The sequence below is a fragment of the Coptis chinensis genome, chromosome 7, assembly GCF_015680905.1.
Source record: "Coptis chinensis isolate HL-2020 chromosome 7, ASM1568090v1, whole genome shotgun sequence".
Lineage (NCBI taxonomy): Eukaryota > Viridiplantae > Streptophyta > Magnoliopsida > Ranunculales > Ranunculaceae > Coptis > Coptis chinensis.
The window spans coordinates 27,280,831-27,306,655 of record NC_141462.1 but is presented as its reverse complement, the minus strand read 5'-3'; the positions used below and the strand labels follow the sequence as shown (position 1 = coordinate 27,306,655).

Below are 25,825 nucleotides of genomic sequence, written 5' to 3'. Positions count from 1 at the left end.
ATATTAATCATTTTGTTTCCATACTTTGAATATGTAAAAACACCATGAAAACTTACAAAGTTGTTGATATTGTACTAATCAAACATCTAAGTAACACAAAATATTGACAACAGATATATAAGACATTATTTGTTTAATTACCAAAAACAAGTTAACACCTTACTTCATTCATATATATAAATGTACATGTGTCCAAAAAAAGAGAAGCATGTCTTCCAAGACAACTGTATCTCCCAAACAAAATATACAAAAGTGCAGCAGTTAAGTTTGCTCAATAATTTCTTTTAGGGGTGTCCACGGTTCGGTTCGGTCCGGTTTTAGGTGAAATCTTGAGCCGAACCGTTAGTACTCGGTTCCTAAAAACAAAACCGTCAACAAACCGATGGTTCACAGAAACCGGGTGCAGACCGAACCGTAAATTCGGTTCGGTTCGGTTTAAAAACCATGCTTAGGCCATTTCTCCAAAAATAATTATTTACCAACGCAAGGCCTGATTTGCACCAAGCCCAAGCCCAATGTTTGGTTAATCCAAAAATAATTATTTACCAAAGTAAGGCCTGATTGCACTAAGCCCAAGCCCAATGTTTGATTAACTAACCAAGCCCATATATTTATAAACTTGTAATGTCATTATTGTTTCTAGTCTGGGCAATGTGGGACTATAAATTTACCAGCTCAAGACTTTTACGCTCATATGCTTGTACAATTATTGATGTAGTATAAACTTTTGTGCTAATACACTTTGTTTAACTCTTCAACGGTTCAACTAGCTCAGAAGCTAGAATTGTGAGCTTTGTTTTGGTGAATGTGAATTGTGACCAATATAATATACTCATCCTCTTGTCTGCATGCTTGACCAACAAAGGTTAAATGGCAATGGGTCATATAGCTTTTTTTTTAAGAAATTTTATGAAACACAATTCTCCCCTGTACTCTAGCAGGTTTAACTGCTTAAGACAAACTTATAAAACACCATCATTCTCACGTCACAGAAATGCAGAGATGCAAAAGGTGGACGATACAGAGATGCAAGATTATCAATTGAAGGTTAAGCACTTTGCCCAGTCTCCCAGACTCCAGGACGTCTCATCTCCTCATTAAAATTTCGAAATGCAACCAATGAACTTGGCTCGTTTGATGAATATTCCATCCTCACAGAGTTGCAGCTCTATACAACATATGATCATCATATAAAATATCTCGTTTCATTGGTAAAGGAGCCCTCACTTCACCTCCATCCTTCCCTTCACATAAAACAACTGAATATCTTCTTCCAGCGGATTATAGAGATGGAATTAACTTTAGTCCCACATGGGCGACATGTGAGTCCATAAGAGAATAAAGTCTCAATAAATGTATCGATTCAAGCCAACTTAAAATGGTTGTCACGTGCTAAACTCTGAAATTGGTTAATCAACTATTCAACAGGCTATAAATAGTAAAATATGTTTAATATATATTCGGTTCGGTTTAAGTCGGTTAACCGAGTCTACAAACCGTAACCGAACCGGAGTCAGTCGGTTCTCATTTTTGCAAACCGATAACCGAACCGACTATGTTAGGAACCGACCGAACCGGCCGGTTCGGTGCGGTCCGGTTCGGTTTTTCGGTTTTCCGGTTTTTGTGAACAACCCTAATTTCTTTGAACAAGACAATTAAAAGTTAGCTGCCTATAGCTAATGTCTCGGTTTCCTTCTAGCTCCTTATCGACATCAATCCAAAATAGGCTAATATGCATCCACGAGACCCACGCATACAAGCTAACTAGCTTGCTACCACTTGCAAAAAGATTGACCATAGTAAATATATATGATTTAGACATAATGCCATAACAATATCATTATTATCGACTAACTAATATGAAGATGGAGTTCCTGAACTATTTGGATGCAGACAATTGTGCATTCAACAATGGAATCAATAACATACTTAGTAGGTCATTCTATTTTATACAAATTGTTTTGACGATCTTGAAAGAAGATAAGAATTAATACGACTACAAAAAAAGTTTTATAGAAAATTAATCAAACAATGGTTTACCTTAATTGCTTTCATCTGTAAATATGACATGCTTTGTTGGCATGCAACTATAGACCCTCTAGCATCTCCGGCAGTTTCCAATTCAGAACTCTCTCTCCAAAGTCGCGCTTCCGAGTTCTTAACCACATCTACCCAAACTTTGGAGGCATTGTCTCCAAGTGGCAAACAATGCACCTTCGCGTTAGGATCATTTGTCTCCCAACGCCCTTCAGCAACTAACTCATGTGGCACCAACCAATTCATTAACTTGCAACTCCTATCTATGGTACCTTTACTTCCAAGTGGCTACATTTGCAACGCAAAAATTGAAACAAAAAAACTTGTATTCAAGAAACACTTTACATAAACGAATAATAGTTTGTATGGACTTTACCTGTACAAAAGTAATTGGATTAATTGTATTTGCAGCCTTAGTTGATTCTATCACTTCCACACTCCCTTTACATGGCACCTAAATATGACAAACAAAGTAAATTCCTGGATGGCATCTCACAAAAATGTGTTAACTTCTGTCCACTATTTACCATGAAAAAGAAATCATGAAACCAAAACCCATATTCATTTTTTGTTTTTAATTTAAAAAGAAATTATTACATAATGTAATAAAAATAACAAGTATCAAGGTCTTTAACAACAGTGAAATGGCTACAGTACATATACCAATGCAGAATATTAGACAAACTCTAGGCACAAAACTCAGGTCTAACACCTCGACGATATCTATTCTAAAAGACCAGCTCAAGTGGTTTCATGCCCGACTTGAGAGAGAATCTAGCTAGCAGCAAGGTATGCCTTCAGTTCAGGTACACTCGATAGATTTTATCAAAGATGAATCTACAACTTTTTTTTATCATCTTTCTTCCCTTGAGGGAGCACATTCTTCTCCTCTTTCTCTGCTTCATAAAACTCGCCCTCTCCTTTCTTCTACTTCCTTGCAACTTCCTTGGCAAAATACTTTTCATCAAATTTAGCAACATCTAAGCCGGTGATGTCGACCTTGGTGGAAGTCGCAATCACGTAGGATTGGTTCACACAACGTAAGGGAACACCATTGATCTTAAATGGGCCGCCAGTAACAAAAAGCAAGCCAGATGCAAGTTGGTTGAGAAAAACAACTCTCTTCCCCTTAAACCTTCCAACTAGAATAATCAAAACAGTTACAGGGGTAATACTTGCCCTGAGCTTGGTGGGTTTGTGTTTGCGTTTATTAACGAAAAGGTTTCTTGACGCGTCATCGCCAGGTAGAACTTGGGAGGTTTTTCAGTAGGTTTCTATTCAACAGGTTTGGCATCATGATGAGAAAAGATGTTGAGGAAAGGCTTGAAACCCTAATTTGTGTTAGAGTGGCGACTTGAGTGTCTTCCAAGTTTCACTTTGTCTAAATTTCTAGCGGTATATTGTACGTGTTCAACCAAAACCACAAGGTTTAAGAAAACCAAATTAACCGCTAGCGTTAAAGTTTTATGACAAACCAAATTGAATTCAGCAGCAAACACCCTTAATTGATACCATTTTGTAACCAATTACAACTCTTCAAATATCAAATTATTACCAAAGAGAACATGTGACAATGTACATAACAAGTGTCAGTTAAGTGTGCAGAAGTTAATAAGAGCATAATCAGTTCTTCATATGCAATTCTCACCCGTGGAAGTGAAGTAGTTGGAGTGGTAGTATGTATCACTTGCTCACTCGTCATGCCTTGATCCTAAATACCCTACATCCCCAAAAAAAAACAAGAATTTTAGAATTCATAAATGCTGACATAAGAAAAGAAAAGAAAAATTATTTAGTATATATACGTTCATTTTACCTGTGGAAGCGAAGTAGTTGGAGTACTAGTTGGCTGCTGTACTTGCTCGGATTGACCCTAGAAAAAAATAACAATGCAACTTTAAATATAGACTGAAAAACAATCAAAATTAACTATTGTATAGTGTTGAGCAGTCACTTGCCTTTAAAGTAGACATTAATGTTCTTATAATTTCATTTTGACTATTCACCAAATTGCTCATCTGAGTCACATCCTTCTTGACCAAAGCAAGCTCCTCTTGTAGTTGGGTCACAAATGCCTTGTCTTGTGATACAACTCCTAGTCTGGAAGGAGTTACTCCAGATCCACTACACCAAAACAGCTTTTTTGTGACGCCTATTTGGCGTCACAAATATTATTTGTGACGCCAAATAGGCGTCACAGTTTAGGCGTCTCAATTTGCGTCACAAAAATTTATGACGGCATATTGGCGTCAGTAATTTGTGACTGTATTTTGGCGTCAGTAATTTTGTGACGGCATTTTGGCGTCAGTAATTTTGTGACGGTATTTTGAATTTGTGACGGCATTTTGGCGTCAATAATTTTGTGACGGTATTTTGAATTTGTGACGACATTATGGTGTCACTAATAATATTTTCGTTTTTAAAAAAAAAAAACATAATAATGCACGCTGCCATATATTTAGAAACTACCTGCAAGTGCTCTAATCACTACTATACAATTGTTTCCATTCATCCATCTACATCTGATTACCACACAAATAAAAGAAGAAATCTTGTATTAAAAATATTTAATATATATAACATTGTATTCTCAACAAACAATATAATTGTAACCCTGCTACATGCGTAGTCCCACATAGTAAATTTCACTCAACAATTGTATTAACACGCCTACACTTAGAAAGAACCAGTTCTAACACTTATAAAGAACCAGTGGACAACGACTTATAAAATGACAAGAAAAGCCATCATGACTTAAGTACCAAAAGCTTTTGATACTTAGCCCTTCGCAGAAGAACTAAACACCAAGGGCACCAAAGAAGAATAACACCACCAAAGATGGCGGCAAGCACCACCAAGTAGTAGCACTAGCGTGTCCATGGCAGCAACAAGCACCAAGTGAGTAAGCAAAGCGGCAAACCCAAAGCAGCAAAGACACCCGGCTTACGGCACCACACTCACACACTAACCAAGTTTTCGCGCGCGAGTCATAACTTTCCTTTCCTTCATTCTGTATTAATTGGCCCAACCCTTCAAAACCAGTAAAAAAACATATACTTAAAAACCAGAAAATGAAAATGCTACTTAAATTCAAAGAAGAAGATGTCATTGTTATTTACATGAATGGTGCAGAATCCCAATGCCTTCTTGAGAACTTTAGGCACAAAACTACCAATGTACTTCCAAACCAACAAGGCGCGAGCATCCTCAGTTCCACTAAATTCTCGGAGGCAAAAAACTACATCCACGATGACAAATAATATCGAAATGTTTCTTACTAGTGACAATCCAAGAGCTTGATGTTCTTCTCGGCAAACTTCGCAAACATAAGCCTATCAATACAGAAGATAGATAAGTGCATAATGTAATAAGTAAAATTTAAGGCTAGAGCAACAACAGCAAGAAATATTAATAGTGCATGATGCAAGGACACATAAACTCAATATGCGATAGGTTTTCTTCCTTGAGAGAAGACACGCTCGATCGCTCAAACAAATAAAAGTTGTACCTTCGCTGTACCAAGAAGTCCAATAGTCCACTCATGGTTCCAAGAAGAAACCTTGTAACAATTGCCATCCAAAAGCTTCTACTGAGGCCAAACAAGCTATTGAACACGACCCTGTAAAAATAATTAACAAGTTAAAACGAAGGTGGTCAAACATCTACATTGATCAAAGACAAAGTTCCCACAAGACTTGTTTATAAAGTGAGCTCAAGTTGTAATGAAATAAAATCTATCAATCACAATTCAACATAGATTAGTCGGGGTAAGTGGTCAATTCTCTATCGTAGTTCTACACTCACAAATTGATAACATTACATACATACAAAGAGAGGATTTACAATGAAAGCAAATTGGTAGATAATAACATTTAAATGAAGGTTCATTTTGCAACGATCTATTCTTACCATGAAGTAAACAAACAGAAAGAGGGACGCTGTTGGCAAAGCTGTAAAGAGAAACAAGAAAGAACAGAATGTTAGACTGCAAGTGCATTTGTCTCATAAGCATTTCAAGAAATGTCAACACTAAAAGCTTTAAATGTCCTAATTATGAACATGATGTTTTTTCCTTATTATGAACATGATGCTCTTCTGATCCCTACTTTTGATCATGGATAGAGTGTAGAGTGTTCATAGTTTCATACTCATAGCCTTTCTGAAAACCCTCAGATTTTATTAATATTAAATGGGGCAGCAAAAAACATTTTCTTTTTGTGAAGGCAGCAAAAAACTCTTAATTATTCATTAATTCACTGATAAGCATTCAACAACTATTTACACGGAAGACAACCAACAAAATCCCCTCAGTCACAAAAAAAAAAAAAAAAAAAAAAAATCCCCTAAGTCAATGTGGTCAACAATTTCTTGAGATAGTGACATCTAAACATATACCAAAACAAATTTATCTCATTTCAAATACTGATAAAAAACGAACAAAAAGCAATTAGCACCATAACAAGTCCAAGCCACAAAGAGAAAACAGTAAGCTGATTACTAGTTCCTCACTTCCTTGTACATTATCTCTTTATTAAACACTGACTATTGTATTTTTATAACAAGCACATAACTAAAAAGTAAAAACCATGCAGTCATGTTTTAGCTCAACAAAGTGTAGTGGTTATCGGCAGGAGAACATAATGTTTGACATAGATAGTACATGAAAACATGAAACGCTGAACAGTTTCATAAATCAAAATAATTACTGTGTGTAGAGTTTACCATTGCACAACACCATTATCCAGTAACAATTATTGGTGCTAGTGTTGTTGATGAATAGCTTGAATTAAAAAGTAACAATGACAAGAACAAAAAACAGTTGTTCTTGGTCACAAGCCTATAGCAAACTAAATTTACCGCTACTTTACATATGCACGCCGACATCAGATCAATCAAGTCTAACAGGGGGGATCACAACATTAAGACTATGTATGGATTTTTCGGTTTCTTCACTAGCACAAGAAGAACCATTTAAGACATTTACGTGTTGAATAACAAATTCACCTTTAATACTCATCTCTTCCGCATCCTTGCAAGACCTGGACTTTCCTCCTTGTCCTCTCCTAGCTACAAAAGAAGCTTTACAATCTGCCAATGGTTCACATAACTAATAATAAATAACCGAACTTTTATGCCTACACAAAACCCTAATATCAAAAAATTGAAACCCAAATTATTTGTTACCTTGGTTAAAGCAGGTTTTCTTCAATAGATCGAGCTAATTTATGTTGAAATAATTAGTAAAACTCCATCGAAATGGCAAGAGCTATAGAAATGGGGTTTGAAGATATGAGAAGGAGAGGAGAGGATGGGGTTAGATGATCTGTTTTGATAGAGAGAGAGAGAGAGAGAGAGAGAGAGAGAGAGAGAGAGAGAGAGAGAGAGAGAGAGAGAGAGAGAGAGAGAGAGAGAGAGAGAGAGAGAGAGAGAGAGAGAGAGAGAGAGTGGGGTTCTCACACAGATGGTTCTTGATTGTTTCTAAATCTGATGCGAATTGGGTGGAGAAACTACGAAATGGTTCTCGTTCCACTCTTTCAGAGAGTTGAGATCGAGAAGAACCCGATGGCTTTCGAGTTTGACGCCTGCACATGCGAACACATGCGTTGGTTTCAATTTTTTATTAGCTAAAATCTTTATAACTTCACGCCTATATGCCATCACTAATTTTTTTAGAATTTTCTTTAAAAAAAAAATTACCTTTTGATTTATTGTGACGCTAAAAACTGAATATTGACGCCTAATTGCCATCACAAAATTTGTGATGCCAATTTGGCATCACAAAGCCTCAAAAGCCTCTGTCACAAAATTGCAGTTATGGTGTAGTGATCCCACTCCTCTTAAACGGCCATGACGATCAGGACCAAGTACTTGTGAAAGCACATCATCTCGCATAGAGTTGGTAAATGAATCACACCTACATGAATCTCTAAGTTCTTGCATCTTTTTCTGTAATTTCATTTGTTATACTACCAAGATTTAGCCTAGCTCGATTGTTGTCCGAATATCTAAGACTGAAACTTACAATAACGATTTATACTTACCATTTTTTTGGCGACATGAGCATTTGATGGTTCACCACTTTTCTTAGTGTGTCCTTTGAACCAAACATCAACTCTAGTTACAAACGAGGGATTAGAACTCTCCTTTCTCTACAAAAAGTTTAATTTCACAAGAAAAAAAAAATTAATTTAGTAAGATACTTGATGTAAAAAAGATTTAACAAATTGATTGACAGTGAATTGAATCACCATTTTGTCCTCCAAGCGTGCATAACCTTGTCGGCTGCATGTGTGTGGAAGATCTTGCTTTGCTCTCATTTCCTGAAACTTTCGACTCCTCATCTACAATACAAGAGCATAAACATTTTTATAATAATTATATATCATTTCTAAATCACGGTAATAGCAAAATCCTAAAAACCCTAGTTAATGGGATTATTGATTTCAATCGCAATTGAAAACCCTAGGTTTTCATTCTATCGCAATCTCTTCATATTCTACCCCTTTTCCGTTTTCTCATAATCTCATCTTGATCGATGCTGTTGAAGTAAAGGAGGCAATATTGTTTGTGACAATCCATTTATCAAAAGGTACCTTCTTTTTTATTTATTTTTTCATTGCTAGATTCCACAATTGTAAAGGCTTACTTGAAACTAGTGGTATGCACTTTTGGGATATGACTTTGAGTCGTATATGAAGTGCAGGTTCACTGTTTGTCTCTCTCATTTTGAATCCATATCTATCGAATGTCCTTCATTTTTACAGTAACTATGAGTGCTTTGTGTCGATTTGACCTGCTAAATAATTATCTTTATACCTTTTCTTCAGTTTCACTACTACTACTACTAGTCATTTCTACTTTTCTTCTCAACATTCTAAACTACCTCTTGGTGTTTCAGGCTTTCAGCTCTGCTGCTTCTCTGGTATGTATGTTTCATGCTTAAACCAAGTTACTGTTATATGGTGTTCTTTTGTTTTGGTTTTTTGTATGTTTTAAGTGTGCCCATGTTGTTAGTTTGTTGAAATAAGTAGAGAAATGATAAGGGAATGATAATGACAGTGATTTTTTGGGGTGGGTATTATTTGTGATGTTTAGAATGAGTATGGGAGCACACATATCTAGATTCATACATAAAGATTGGGGTTTTTAGGTTTTGGTCCTCCTAATAATAGAGTAATTAGGCTTTGGTCCAACAATGATCGTTTATTAGGTTTTGGTCCTCCTAACCGTGAGTTGACCGTGAGTTGACTTGGTTGACCAACCCTGGGCGTCCACCCATCTCACATATTTTGCTATTACCCACAATACCCTTCTCTTCCATGGTCTTCATTAAATCAAAGGCTTCTTTCACATGCTTACCTTTTGCTAATGCATAAATGACAGCATTGTAAACCTTTCTATCAAGAGAAACACCCAAATGCTTCATTCGATTGAATAACTTGAGAACTTCATGAAGGTTACTAGCTTTTGAGTAGCAAAAAATCATGCATACTCGAGTACGAGACAGTATCACATACAATTCCTTTCTTACCCATTAACCTCCAAAACCTCTTCACCTTACCCAAGTTAATGAGCATGTTACACCATCCATTGAGAATGATGTTGAAACTCTTGGTGTTGAGTGGGTAAGCCTTCTCATTACAGAAAAGCAAATGTTCAGCATCTTGAACATTCTTATACCAACAGAGAGCACTAAGGAGGTCTTGAAATTCCTTAATACCAATCTCAAAGTTAAACCGTTTGTGCACATAAAAAGTATTTATCGCCTTCCCAACATCATGAACTGCACAATATTTCCTTATCATAATCAAAAGTGTCTGAGGATTCACCAAAGATGGTCCTACTTTCCCTCCTCTCATCTCATCAATCAAATTCCAAGTTATACCAAACTTCCTCATTTTCCCAAGTACAGACATCATCGAATGGTATTCACGAACAGAATGACTATACCCTTCTTGTTTTCCAGCCCATTAGAAAAATGTAAATGCCACCGTCCAATCATTCCTAACTCGAGAAAGAACCTCTAAAACCAATTCCCTTGATGAGGGTATGCCACATTTCTCAAGCTTACCTTTTTGCTTCAGAAGCACACTACTCTCAAACTTACTTAAAATACCCACAATTATCTCAACATTCTGAATAAGTTTCTCATCTTTAATACCCAACCCTTCTAACTCGATGAAATGATGTGAGTTTGAATACAAATGGAGAAAAATCCATGGTTACATCTTCTCCATAGACTTTGAACTGAAGTTTGATACATTAAATAAAGAATAATCACAATATGTTTGTGGAAATGACTGAGAGAAAGATAAAGGTGGATTGGTTAATAACGGTGATTGAATGAATTTGAAAGTTTTGGTGTAAGAAAATGTGTTCCTTCGATTTTTTTTTTTAGTTATTCAGAAGGATATTGTGGGTAATAGCAAAATATGTGAGATGGGTGGACGTCCATGGTTGGTCAACCAAGTCAACTCACGGTTAGGAGGACCAAAACCTAATAAACGATCATTGTTGGACCAAAGCCTAATTACTCTATTATTAGGAGGACCAAAACCTAAAAACCCCCATAAAGATTTAGAATTTTATAGTTTTGTAATCTTATACTTGATATCAGAACTGAATTCGATGAGGCTCACTCTATATATTACATATAATGCCTCAAGCCTTTGTTACTTGGTTTTCCAATATACACAAGAATGGAATTAGTATTGTTACTAGTAGTCCGGTGCTAAATAAGTCTTTTAGGAGTGAATCGGGTAAATGTAGTGTGTCGAGATGGAGGACATGGTTTAGACTACAGGATTCATGGACAACCACACATTATGGTTTGGTTGCTTGTGTTTAGATAATTCTCAAGTATTCGGTCAGCTATGCTAAATCAAATACCGAGGCACATGGTGCAAAATTTATGTCTTTGGTGGTAGTTTCTATGGCCCCAAACCTTGGGCTGAAGTTTTCGACCCAGAATTAGTTAAGTTTTCAACCCAGAGCAATGTGAATGACTTAAGTGGTATGATTTTGGTTATTGTTATGACACACAGTCTCATGCCAATCAATTTATGCAAAAAAGAAAGTGTAGTTAATAAGGGAGGGCTTAGGGTGTAATTAGTCTGTTAGCTGGAAAGTTAAGATTTAGATGTAATGAGAGTTGTCACTGATTAGACTTGCTGTAGAACCGATATTGTTTTGAAGAAGTTCTTTTAGAGCAACTGTGTTTTCGACCATTGCTATATGTTCTTTGTTCAGATAACCAGCAGGCTCAAGCCTTAGGCTGAGTCCAATGGCTCCCTATCCCTTTAAAAGTAGAGCTAAAGTCAACAGATTTTACTCTCTATCATTAATTTCCTCTTTATATATACAAATGATTCTACTCTCTATCTCTATTTTACTCTCTATATATAGAGAGTAAAATCCTTTGTATATATACATAGAAAAATAATGATAGAGAGTAAAATATGTTGACTTTAGCTCTATTTTGTTGACTTTAGCTCTACTTTATTGACTTTAACACTACTTTTAAAGGGATAGGGAGCCATTGGACTCAGCCTTACAAGTAGATGGAAACACACAAGACATAGCTACTAAAGAGCTCAACTAAAACAAAATGTATCACTCTGCTGCTGCAGTTCTACTTGAGTATTATCTTACGTTGTACGTGATGTGAACATACTTTGATTAAGATAAAGGGTAACTCTCAGATATTGGTCTTTCACCACACAATGCCCACACTAAACGAACTAAATGCACAATTCAATTGCTATGACCAACACAGAAGTGATTTATACATATTTTCACTTCATTTTCAAAAGAACCCCTTTTCACTTTCTCTAATAGGAAATATGAGAATGTCTAGTGTAATTATTTCTAGTTATTATTTCACTAGTTCGTGGACCTGCTCATAGTGTACTTGTATTTACTTGCATTTACTTACCCCAAAGGCCCAAACACATATATATTTAAGACCTTCTTAGTCATATTCAAGACCATTTTTAGTTGCATGAATATAATCTTTCGAATTCCATTATATTGCTATATTGCTAATGTATTATAAATTAATACTATATTTCTTTTTCAAATTCAACAGGATTAAAGAATACTAGCTAACAGTAGTAACAAAATTAAAGAATACTAGCTAACAGTAGTAACAAAAGGAAGTAATAAGGAAGTAACAAGGTTACAACCATAATTAAAGAATACTAGCTAACAATAGTAACAAAAGGAAGTAATAAGGTTGCAACCAAAACAAGTAAAGGTCATTAACATGACATCATCACACATTTTGTAACAAGTTCACACTTAAAATCTCTTACTTCAAAACCCCAAACAATGCATAGGAAGTACATATAATCATACATGATATGATGAAGCAGACATTACCGTATTATTATTTCCATCACATGTTCCTAAGTAAACAAGAAAATATAGCAAAAGCATACAATAGCATGACACATAACATTTGATAAATCTATCTGTAACTCTCAAATAAGTGGAATGAAAGTTCATGTGTAAAGCTTACTCCTTTTGAGGATATGACTAATCTTTAGCAAAATCCCTAAGCAACCTGCAAGGATAATTCACAGCAAAATTCTATTACTAAACCTTGATTCAACAATTCCATTACTAAACCTTGGTCAATACATCCCGAAATGAATACACATGAGTTGAACCATAACACTTGTTCTATATAGGGACAAATTTATCAAAATAAATTTTAACCAAAAAGTTTCAAAATTTAATCGGCAGTTTTATAATTGCTGTAAAAAGTTCCAATTTTGAAAACTTTATCCAACGAAAAATTTAAACCCAATTAAAATTTGCCTTCAAAAAATTAAATCGACTTAAAGAACACAAACAATCAATGGGAAAAAAGAATTTTGTATATCTTGATGGGGAGAACAAATGGTTGTTGATGGTGAAAGGTGGCTGATGGAGGAGATAAGAAATGTGGAGAAAGGTGGCTGATGGAGGAGATAAGAAATGTGGAGAAAGGTGGCTGATGGAGGAGAGAAGAAATGTTCGTCTATTTCTTATAAGAGATTTTGGGGGAAATAAAGAGGGAAACAAAAAAAGAAGCGCCCATTGTAATTTGGTTATTTGGGGATTTTAATTTCAGAGGTGGGTCAACTGAAAAAAATAGTAAGGGGTACATGATAGCAAAATAGCCCTAAACGCAATTAATTGATAATGTTGGATGGTATATTGCTATTGGAAAAACGTTTATAGCATTATTTTCCTAATGCTATTATATAAATGCTATTGAAAGTGGTTTTTCTTGTAGTGTCTAACCTGTTAAGCGCCACTTGGTCTGATAGGGTGTAAGGAGCAACCCAATTAGGTTGTAGCCGCTATCTCGGCCAAATCATAGCACGAAAAGAGCGTACAATGTAATTGGTGGGTCGCATAATGTCAACCCTAACCCAATCCGTGAAACGGGTACAAAACTCAGGAAAGAAACATAGCATTATGCGGAAAACCAAGACATGCATAAGAAGGTACTTATGTTTCAAACTATGGGCTCGTGCTAAACTAGACACTAAGGTCTGGGGAAGGTCATACAATATACGTCTCTTAGCTAGAGCAAGGAAGACGTCATAAGTGGCGTTATTCATAGAAAAAAAATATCATTCCCCTAAAATATTCAGCATAATAAGGAACATAATAGTGCCTAAATTAAGGGACAGACTACCAAGGGCTACGTTATATTGCCCTTGGTCATCTACACGAAAAGTCCCCGCCCCATAGGTCTTATGGAAATTCTCATAATTGTAGATGTACACATTGTCAGACATATAGCCCCATGAGTTTTGGGCAGCATGCATAGAAAGTCCAATAGCATAGGCTAATAAAAACTTTCTTAAATCCATTGTTTCATCATCAATGGTGACATAGAACACTTGTTCCCTATCTGGTCGATAAAAGGAACCTACAATTATCATAGAAATAAGCAGTAAGTGCAGGAGAATAAGATTCATCGACACTTACCATTGGAGGCTGCCATCCCGACTGCACAATCATGTTGCGAAACCATAACCCATAAGTGTCACTCTCGAGCAATTTTTCAAAGGACTGCTCCGGTATGATTTGAGGAGATCTCATAGCAAACAAGCACACTACTGAACTCCTGGAATTTACTGCAGAAAGAAAAAAAAAAAAAAAAAAAAAAAAATGTATGTTGAAGTAAGGGCATGGGCGCGCTCATAATGGCTTATGTCAGAGGGTGGGCGCACTCTCTTCTGAAAAAAGAAAATTCTGCAATATTGGAATTACAGTGCGGGTGCGCTCTATGTTAATGCAATATAAGGGCGTGCACGCTTTGAACAAGACTTATGATATGAATTTGAGAGGTTCAGAGTGAAGTACATTGCGTGCCATGTATTTATAGAACACTAGTTTCTTAAACAAAGGTTCCCAAATTGATAAAGAAAGAGATGGAATAATAGAAGGGCTTCTAAAACCAAAATAGAAACAGTCGAGAGTAGATTCCAACACCAAACCTATATGGTTTTAAACATGGAATCAAAATAGTAATCTTGATGCTTATAACCCTTGAGGTTGCACCAAACAACAATAGCTAATTCTAGCTACACCATATTAGCAGGATGCTCATATAAACTATATTCCTTAGGTATTGTAATATTAATTCCAAAAACACGTGGATATGGTAAAATACAGTCGGAAGGGTGGGATTCATGAAAAATAGATAGAATGCGTAGACAAAAATTAAGCCAACTTGAAATTCAAATAACAATCAACTTATATAATCCAATATTAACTACTTAAACTCACAACTGGGAATACTAATTCTACTGAAATAGGGAAATTTTCTTAAAAAAAACTACACAGGAACTAGCCACGAGAGGAGAAAGGGCCAGAGCCATCCAACCTACATCAACGACGCTCACGCCTTCCGGAGTCAGCAGAGGAAGAACCATCATGAGGTGGCAGACATCGTAGAACTTCATCTTGAAATGTGTGCTGTTGTTCCCAAATAATATCCATGGCTTCCCAACGCTCAGTATGAGTACGAGCGAGAGTTTCTATGTTAGCTTGGAGATTCTCGTGACTATCACCGAGCAACCCTCAATATTAGACTGAAGCTTATCTTGGTACGGAGAATGGTGCCTTGCCTAGTCTGGATAGCCTCACAGAGGTCACTAAGAGAACGTTGGTCTATTCGAATCGTCTCATACATGTTATGGAGAGTTTGTAGGCCACGATGAAGTAATGAGAAATGGGTTATATCCGTAGTAGCCCTTTCTAAGGCTCCTGCATCAAAACAGGTTGCATCTTCCTCCTTTTCCTCCTCCGATTCCATCTCAGCAGCCAAAACTTCAGGCAAATTTTACTCCTTTTGAATACACTCTCGATAAATACGTGTATTCTCATGCAACTTCAACTTAACCTTACTAGATTCCGGAACACATCCCTAAAACAACATAATCTTTGTGATCAATGCAGGAAAAGCTGCGTTAAGTTGACCAGCTGCTATAATCTCATTTAATAAAAATTCGAGGATGCAAAACCCATACCTTATGTTCTGAAGGGTCCAAAGAATGTGTAGACAACTCAAGTTAATGTCACTGACTTTCGTGGTGACAATAATATTCCTTCCAACCCACTAAGCCACTGCCAGTTGGTTTCTTCTCAGAGACGACTGACGAACACAATGCGACCCAGGATTGTAACGTCCTTCCAACACCGTCTCCGTCATCAAAGTACCGAAACCCCCAAGCTGAGATTCCTGCATGGTGACTACGATGTCTCTTTCCTCAATGCCAGTAACCTCAGCCAACACTGTTGTAGTTCTCCTTACGACTACCATTCACATCTAGAAAAATCCTACTATTCACAACCTCCCTCTTATTGTAAAATACAAGTACCAAATCAGTGTGATAAAAATCATTAGCAGAATACCACAACCCTTCCCACTTCCTAATACGCATTTCGGTATCGAAGAAGGTGCAAACTGTGCACTAGAAAAAACTTGTTTTGGAAGGATTTTTGGGGTTCTATAAGCTATTGATATATGGAATTGGAAATTATGGTGATGGTTAAGGTGTGGGAGAGTGAGAAAATAATTTGGTTGAAACTGGAAGGGTAGGTGTGTGGAGGTAAGGGCACGCTCAATCTGGCCTGAATACGAGGGCGTGCACGCTCGTTTTTTTCTTTGGTTCAGGCGGTGTTCTTGAGTGGAGGCGAGGAAGAGAAGAGGAAAAACGCGTAGGGTTTTAAAAATAGAGAGTCACGTGCGTGGCACGTGAACTCATAGGGTTTTAATTTTCGGGCCAAGGCCAAAACAAATCCGTAATACACATCCTGTCCTATGCCTCGTATAACTTAAAACTAAAATTTTCGATTCGTTAACGGTCTAATTTTGGCAAATGAGCTATGAAAAATGATCAGCAGAGAAAATGTAATCCAATGATCTATAAAAAAAAAACTTAAATCTAACCGTGGTTGGCACATAAGGAGATGGAAAACACCTCAAAATGTGTAAATGGCATAAGTTATGTGATCGAAAGAAATCTAAATTCATAGATAGTGTTAAACCGAATCAAAGTACGACTAAACGACAAACAATAAGAATGGAAAGTTGAGCGATCAAGAATGGAAATACCAAACACCCCACCTCCAAACAAATTTTTGAAAACAAGGTTTAGAAAATTTGTTTTAAAATGTGGGTTTTTTAAAGTCAGATTCCCGAGACTTACTAGAGTAATGTTTATAAGGTTTAATTTTTTTTTTTTAAAACTTTTTATGAATAAGGTTTTATCTAAAAGAAACAATAAAGCAATAAGGACGTAATTCACTCCATAGAGAAACACGACTCAAAAATGAGAAAACATGCAATAGTGGAAAACATGAATTACGTTACATGTGGACTTAGGATCTAGTACTTACAACCACACACTCCAAAGGGAGGGCTTAATTACCTTAATGGTGCACTTACCAATATATATGGAACTGAAAGAAAGTACACCAAACATCAAAGGTCAGTCCTTATAGACAGGGTCCTGTAAAAGGACATTCTCCATATCTGTAGACCTTAACTCATGAAAATGTTTTAAACATTGGCCATTGACTTGAAAGGTACTATCCTCCTTGGGATTTACCAAGGTGATTGCCCCGTGAGGGGTGACTTGTGTTTGGATTAAAGACGATTGCCCCGCAGTGTCTTGTAGAAGCTTGGAACACTGAATCAACAATTATTTCCAATGAAAAGATGACATGTAACTAACCTGTGTAAATCGGGATTTCTTCAGAGGGGCGCGAGCGCGCTCAATTATAAGGTAACAAGGGTGCGTGCGCGCTCTATCAATATTTTTAGAAACAGGCTTCCACGCGATTTCTTAATGGGCTGGGCCTTAAGAGTGGAATAAAACACGAGACAAACTTACTGGAAGGCAGGGCGCATGTGCGCTCAGATATAGGGTAAACAGAGTGCGTGTGCGCTTCGAGTGTATAGCTTCAAAAATTTCCAATAGACTTCCCATGAGGCCAGGAGTAAAATCCTATTTTCTGAAAATAGAAAACACAGTTAGAAACAGAAACACTTTCAAACAATAGGATGGGTGGGTGAATTAGGTTGTTTGTAGAATTGAAAAAAACTAAGGGAATTTAATTTTAAAGACAACTAAGATGGCAGTGGCGCCATTTGATTGAATGAAAATTAAACTTTTACTCCTACTTAGCTAATTATATTAGGAATAAGTTTACTATAATTTGCATGTCTTTTTGTATCAAAGTTCTATTCTCAATTATCATGTAATAAAACTAGAGTAGAAATTCGTTCCACTCTTAATTGCTTAGATAATACTAATTCTACTAATGATTAACAATTAAACAGTATGAGATTAATGATTATAAATATAACTAATATTGTGAAAACTAATATTGAATATATTCTAAATTAAACTAGGGCAAATAAATATTAAGATGTGAATATGAAGAAAGAATTAGAGAGATTTGAAATCCACCTTGATTAATTCCTAACATGCTAATATAGAGTTTGTTGCAACCCTAATCTTTATGTTTTCACAAAAGGTTTAACATAAAGGTTATGTCTTTTTATCCCTAATTATTCATGGTATCTCTAGCCAACTAATAATTAGCATGAAAGAAAGTTGAAACCCATTCTCATGGTGAATGAACTACCCTCTAGTCTAGGTTTATTTTACTTATTGCTAAATAGAAAACCCTAGATTTGAAACTATTTAATACAACTATTCTATACTAACACATCAAGTTTTCATCAAAGCTTCAATTAAACCTCTCTAATGGAGGTTTAGTTATGGTTCATTAGACTATCATGGAATAAATAATAATAAGAAGAAGACATAATTAAATGAATACTTGTATTAAAATAACTTAAATTGATGAAAATTACTTAAGTCCTAAATCAAGCCAAAAGCCTAATTACTTAAGTCCAAAAAGGGTTTATTTGATGAAAATTACTGCAACAACTTTTTCATTCACTTTTACTCCTTTGATTGGATCAAAGCTTAGACCATTAGAAAGCTCTTTTCAAGCCGGTCGTTTTGACATATAATAGACCCCATTTCGAGGTTTGAGTCCAAAGATATGGCCTACGAAATTTTTGTTGACTTTTATGCTCTATTTCTACCCGCATTGACTTTGACTTTTCAGCTTTGACTGAGCTTTAAAAATGCTTTTTCTCCTTGAAACTTGGGCATTAACCATAAAACTTCTTAGCAACCAATTTTTGTTCTTTTCTCTTGTAAAAGTGACATATTTTTTCACATAGTTGACTCAAAAACCTAAAATATACAAAAGTACATAAACAGTATTAACTCTTATTTATTATAAACATAATTGGTCTAAATACAATATTATTAAGGAGTTAAAACTACAATTTTGGGCTCTTATCAAGTGTTTGAAGCTAGGTTACATGGACACGTCATATTTTGAAAAAACTTGTAATACGAATTATCCGATTTGATTAAACTTATACTTGTTTTATTTTTGTTTATAGGGCAATGGGTCCTCGATCAAAGAATGTCAAGAATGTAGCGAAAACTACATTCAAGGGTGTACAGAAGTTGTTTGGTGGCGACGGTTCCTCTTCCGGTCACGGTGACGCGCCTGAGCCTAAGAAGAAGAGAGATAGGGGGTCGAAAATAACGACTTCTATCTGTAGAGGCGATAGAAAAAGCAGATGATGATCATACTAATGTAGGTGATGTAGAAAGAGAGAAAAAGTGAAAAAGGGGAGCGAGCACCTCGGCCTAAGTGCATAGAGGGGACCACATGAGGTTGTTCTGAGTAATGTAGATACTGAGAGTGATAGTGAAACTGAGAGTGAGAGTGATATTAATGTAGACAAAGATTTAGATGATGTAGATAAAAATTTAGATGTAAAAATAAATATAGCAATGGATCGTGGGAATAGTGTAGTTAAAAATGATGGGGATGACTCATGTGAGGATAGAGATGATGGGGAAGAGTCTGGTGATGAGGAGGGTGATGAAGAGGATGGCAATGATGATGAGGAGGATGATGATTTGGAAGAATTGATAGAAGTTGAAGCACCGATCAAAGTCAAAGCACTTCCAGTGGTAGACTATGTGAGAAAATGCAAAAATGATTTGGAGTACACACGAGGTGTATATGGTGGTGGCCCTACTGAGTCAGAGCTTTTGTATGACTATTCAGAGCTCATGATGTTTGGGAAAATAAGGTATTATTATAGACTTAGTATCTTGATTTTCCTTTGTCATTACAAAATCTTTTGCTTCTCCTCATTGAGTCTTTGTTGTTTCAGGCGAAGCCCAGTGTTGAAGTGTGTTATGCATCTATCCAAGTTAAGCCAATAGGATCTCAAGAATGAGTCCAAAAGATCTCCCAGATTTGAAAATGAGCTTAAGAGGACTGAGTTTTATGATCTGGTATTTGGGTGTTACAAACATCAAGATCTGGCGTTGGTCTCTGCATTTGTGGAGAGGTGGCATCCAGAGACCAACACCTTCCATATGCCATTTGGGGAGATGATTATGACTTTGGATGATGTCTCCCAAATCCTAGGCGTTGCAATTAGAGGCAGAGCAGTGCAAGGGAATATGGAGTTGACTCGTGAACAATCGGAGAGTCTCCTACACTGTGCTTTGGGTGTCTCGCTACCTGTGATTAAAGCAGAGATGGACGTGAGCTTGTTCATTTCAAAGGTAAGGCTGGAATTCATGCAGAGCTAGTTTGCTGGGAAGGTTTGCGATAAAGATAAAGATGAGAATGTAAAGGAGAAGGTGTCGACTTTGGTGGAGGTACAGCGGGATGTAAGAGCTTATCTACTGTTTTTCTTTGGATGTACCATTTTCACCGACAAGTCTGGGACTGGAGTGCTTGTTTATTATTTGAGGTTGTTGCTGAAATTCAGTGAGATCGACGAGTATGTTTGGGGTGCAGCAATTTTGGCCTTTCTGTATAGAGCACTTATGACTGCCATGTGTATGAAGGTGGAAGGTGTTTCGGGCTTCCTGACTCTTCTACAGGTAAAACTTAAATATTTTGCAGATTCTTTTTAATGTTAATTATATTATTCTATTAGTATGTTAACTGTGTGTGTATATATCTAGGAGTGGATCTATGAGTACTTCCCGTTATTCAGGCCAATCCCAAACTTGGAGTATAAGTTGGCTAGGTTGCGTGTTCTTAGACACATAGTTAGCGTTGTGCACTATGAGAACCCATGTCATGCATTGCAGTATTATCGAGCGATAATTGATGATATGACGGTGTTCAATGTAAGTATTTCAATTTGTTTCATTTTTTTTTAGTAACTGATTATTTGAGTATGTGATTAATGACACATTTTATTTTGTTTAAGATTGATTGGCGTTCATACGATAATGTCAGAGCTATACGCCCAGTCGATGACATTGCCTTTTTTTTAAGGAGTGATATGCTTTTTTGATGTTATGGAGATTTATGTCGTTGCAAGGGTCATGCATAAGTTGGGTCATGTGCAATTTATACCCGCAGCTCCTCCAACACCAAATTACACGACCAGGACTGTAGCCGGACGCGGGTATGAAGTGAAATAGATATTGACAACTGTTGGGCTTGTATATTGGGAGTCGTGGCAGAATCACGTGATCCAACCTAACAGTCGAGGACCCATCTGTACTTATCCATGGGAGTGTCATCCAAACTATATGGAGTAGTATGTGAGGTATTCTCACATTCGATTGGTAAATCCCGAGCGGCTTCCTATCCATTTCTCTTTGCAGTCACTTTCCACTTATTCACCGATTGTGAGTATTGTAATTTTCTAATTGTGTTTTGGTTACGGTCTTTTAAAACGGTAATTAATAATTATTTTGCATTCTTATTTCGACATAACAATGTCATCAATGAAACGAGTCAATTGCTAAAGAGAGAATAATATTTTCGAAGAAGCAAGGTCCTCGTTCGAGGAGGCGTACAACTTGACTAGGTGCAAGTACAGTGGTGGGCGGTACAGTTATCATAATTGATTTTTGAATGCGGCTTCTAATTTTGATGTAATTTATGTATTTTTGAATTTGATGTATTTTGAAGTGGAATTTGATGTATTCGATTTGAATTTGATGTGGAAATGAATTTGATGTGTTGGAATCTAATTTGATGTTTTGAAGTAGAATTTGATATATTCGAATTGAATTTGTTGTATATGAATTTGATGGTTTGAAGTGGAATTTGATGTTTTAAATGAATTTAAAAGTGTAGCTGAATTTGATGTTTGGTATATGAATTTGATGTTTTGAAAGTGGAATTTGTTTGTTTTTTGGATATGAAAGTGTTGTAAAAACAAAATGATTTTTTTTTTTTTTGTCTAAACGACCCAGTCATGTCGTCCCCTTGAATGCTCAAACGACCCAGCCACATCGTTCCTTTGAATTCCCAAACGACTAGCTCATATCGTTTCTTGAAAAAATAGCGAACTCTGTTTCAAACGACCATCTCAGACTGTTTGGTTCAAAGGTCAAACGACCAGTTCAGATCGTTTGGTTCAAAGGTAAAACGACCAGCTCAGATTATTTCATGAAAAAACAGAGAACTCTGTCTCATACGACCCAACCATGTTGGTTGCTAGAGTCCCCAAACAACCCAGAGGTGTCGTTTGGGCTCGGGTTCTAAATGTTGTTGATTCATTCATTCGGGTGTTTTGCATTCATTTAATCAATCAAGTGTTTTGTATTCATTCTAATCAATGCTCTCTTGTAGATTCATTCATTCATTCAATCAATCAAGTGTTTTGTATTCATTCTAATCAAGTGTTACCTCATTATTTAGGTTTGGTTATCTTTGTCGTCGATGATTTCTCGGCATCTCATTTGCTCGACTAGTCACATCTTCTATTTCTTCAACTTCTTCACCTTTACCTTCACCTTTAACATTTTTTGCCACTTCTTCACTTTCTATTGGTTGTTCTTCACCTTCAATATTTCTTCTATTTTCTCCTTCTCTAATTTGTTGTTGCACCTCAAGCATTACTTCAAATGCTTCTTCTTCATCTTCGTGTTCCATTTAGGATTTTAAATGAAAATAGTAAGGAGTAAATGAGAAACTTGAGTATTTGATTGAGTATGAAAAAAAAAGTATGGAGTAAATAAGAAACTTGAGTATTCTATGTAGATATATTTGAAATTTTGATATATTTCAAATAATTGAGTGAAATATGTTTGTAAACCATAAACCTTAAACTAGTTTATTATTCACAATTGATTCTTTTTTTAGAAAATAACAAGTTTAGATATAAAAAAATTATTATTTTAGATTTGAAATAATTGAGTGAAATATGTTTGAAATTAAAATTTTTTTATGTCGGTATTAAATTTGTAAACTCTGAACCCTAAACCCCAAACCCCAAACTAGTTTATGATTCACAATTTGAAAAAGAAAATGGAAACTAACAAGTTTAAATATAAAACAAATTATTATTTCGAATAATTAAATGAAATATATTGGTACGAAATTTGTAAATCTTGAACCTTAAACCCTAACCCCCAAACCCCAAACCCCCAAACTAGTTTATGATTCACAATTTGAAAAAAAAAAATAAAAAATAACAAGTTTAGATATAAAATAAAATTTTATTTTGAATAATTGAGTGAAATATGTTGGTACGAAATTTGTAAACCCTGAACCCTAAACTAGTTTATGATTCACAATTGAAAAAAAAAATGAAAAATAATAAGTTTAGATATAAAACAAATTATTATTTTGAATAATTGAGTAAAATATGTTGGTACAAAATTTGTAAACCCTGAACCCTAAACCTTAAACCCCAAACCCCAAACCCCAAACCCCAAACTAGTTTATGATTCACAATTAAAAAAAAAAAAAAAAATAACAAGTTTAGATATAAAACAAATTCTTATTTTAGATTTTAGCATGTTTGATTACATTTTTTTAGATTTTGGCATGTTTGATTATATGTTTTAACTTAGTTATTATATAGATACTATGCCATAACAGATAAATAGTGCATAGTGCATATAATTGTGTTGGTGCAACTAATTGTGTTGTTCCTAACCCAATTTTTTAAATCGGATTTCAATTTTGCTAATTCAATTGGGATGTGTTGATAATTGATTATTATTACTAATTCAATTTTGTAGATCATTGTTTAAATAAATTATTGTACATTTATGGTTGATTAATGATTTGTATTATAAGAAAAATATTCAGTGTTTATGTATAAGAAAAGTATAATTGATGTTTATGTAATCAATTTTTATTAGTTAATCGGGCTAATCATTGGTTAATCAGGAATTTCCTTGGTTTAGAACTTCTCAATTATTTAGTCCAAACGACTCCCCCATGTCGCCCCATAGAAGCCCTAAACGACCTAGCCATACCACTTGCATGTGATACCAAACGACATGATCAGACTATTTCATGGAAAAAATAGAGAGCTCTGTCTCAAATGATATGGCCAAGCCGTTTGAGCGTACACTCAAACGATATGGTGGTACGATGATGTATGCTTTTTATGGCTGCATTCTTAAACTTATAATAAATAATAATAAGTATAATAAGCATTTTGTAGAGAAAAACGAGTTTTTTCTCTCGTTTTCATCGCTCGTGAGCGCCGGGCTTTCGAGAGTAAGGGCGACCAGCACTCATGGTCCAGTGTTTTACGCCACCCGGAGAAGAAGGCGCGCCCAGCGCTCCAGTCCTTTTGTGGGCTTCACTATTAAGAATCAGCGATTTTGGTTTTTTGGTATAAAAACAAAATCAGTTTTTTGGAAAACCTAACTTTTCCAAAACCAAGAAAGAGAGAGATTATAAGAGAGCAATTCTTTGTGAGTTGAGTATTTATTCTTTGTGAGTAAATTGAGAGACTTGTAATCTGTTACTCCGGACATCTAGTAAAGCTTGGAACTCGCAGTGTGGAAGTAAGCAAATTGCCGAACCACGATATATCTCGTCTTGTGGTTTGTTCTTCTTTTATATTAATTTGTCTTACTTTATATACTTGTTATTTGATATTGAGAAGTGTTGGGATATTGCTTGGAGGGTGTTGAAGTCTTGTCTATTGAGAAGGATCGATCCTTGTGTTGGATTGATCCGTTTGTTGTGGGTAACGTTGTTTCCGCAGTCATATATTCACAACAATTGGTATCGAGCTTAGGTATACGACCTAGGATTTTGAGTTTAGTGCTCGAAATTTGTGTAGACAAAGTGTTCGATTAAATTCCGAGGTGAAATTTTTTGGGTTATTGTGTGTAACTTGAAAGATGGCTCCCAAGATGTCAAACGCAAGGTTTGAAGTAGAGAAGTTTAATGGGAAGAATAACTTTGGGATTTGGCAAGTCCAAGTAAAGGACATCCTCATCCAACAAGGTTTGCACAAGGCTTTAAAGGGGATTAAATCTAAGGCGGCGAGTATGAGTAATGATGATTGGGAAGAGTTCGATCTTCAGGCTTGTTCATCAATCCGGTTATGTCTTGCTAATGAGGTCATGTATAGTGTGATGGGAGAAAATACCGCTGCCGGTATTTGGCTCAAACTAGAGTCTATGTATATGACCAAGAGCATGACAAACAAGATGTACCTTAAGAAGCGTCTTTATCGGTACATGATGGTCGATGGTTCAACGATGCAAGAGCACGTTAGTGAGTTCCGTCGACGTCTAGCGGATTATTTGAATGTTGGTATGAAGATGGATGATGAGGATCAAGCGGCATGTTTAATATTCTCCTTGCCAGAAAGCTATAAGCATCTAATGACTACATTCATGAACAGAGAAGTCGTCGATCTTGACGAAGTTCAGAGTGCACTTCTTTCTTATGAGTTGATGAAGAAGACACGTGTAGAGAATAGCATTGATGCAGGTCAGGGGCTAGTGGCAAGAGGAAATTCATATGAACATAATTATTCAAGTAATGAGAATTCTAGGTCCAAGTCAAAGAAGCCTTTAAAACATGTACAGTGCTACAATTGCAATGAAAAGGGACATTACGCAAGTAATTGTCCTCACCCGAAGAAAGAGAACAAGAGATGGTGGTCAAGAAAGGTAAGGCAAAATTGAGGCAAATTATGCTTCAGGCTCAAAGAGGATGAGTTCACCGTCTCGTGTGTCCACACAAGACTATATGACCGAAAGGTGGATTCTTGATTCTGGATGTTCCTATCATATGTGCCCAAATAGAAAGTAGTTTACTTCTTATGAGAGCATTGATGGTGGTTCCGTTTTAATGGGTAATGACGTTGCTTGTAAGACGGTAGAAATTGGAACTATACGGGTCAAGATGTATGATGGTGTAGTGAGGACTTTAACCG

At 36.0% G+C, this 25,825-nt stretch overlaps 1 long non-coding RNA gene and 2 pseudogenes across 1 annotated transcript; all 3 read right to left on the bottom strand.

Moving 5' to 3' along the window:
* Positions 1-2,635: 2,635 nt before the first annotated feature.
* On the bottom strand, positions 2,636-4,010 carry LOC147486890 (large ribosomal subunit protein eL6 pseudogene; annotated as a pseudogene).
* A 1,008-nt stretch (positions 4,011-5,018) lies between these two features.
* On the bottom strand, positions 5,019-5,670 carry LOC147486889 (uncharacterized). The gene is made up of 3 exons (XR_015200770.1): positions 5,546-5,670; positions 5,316-5,369; positions 5,019-5,067 (listed from the first exon to the last, which is right to left on the bottom strand). It is a non-coding gene; the product is annotated as an uncharacterized LOC147486889 (long non-coding RNA).
* A 3,589-nt stretch (positions 5,671-9,259) lies between these two features.
* On the bottom strand, positions 9,260-15,355 carry LOC147486888 (pentatricopeptide repeat-containing protein At5g15010, mitochondrial pseudogene; annotated as a pseudogene).
* Positions 15,356-25,825: the final 10,470 nt, after the last annotated feature.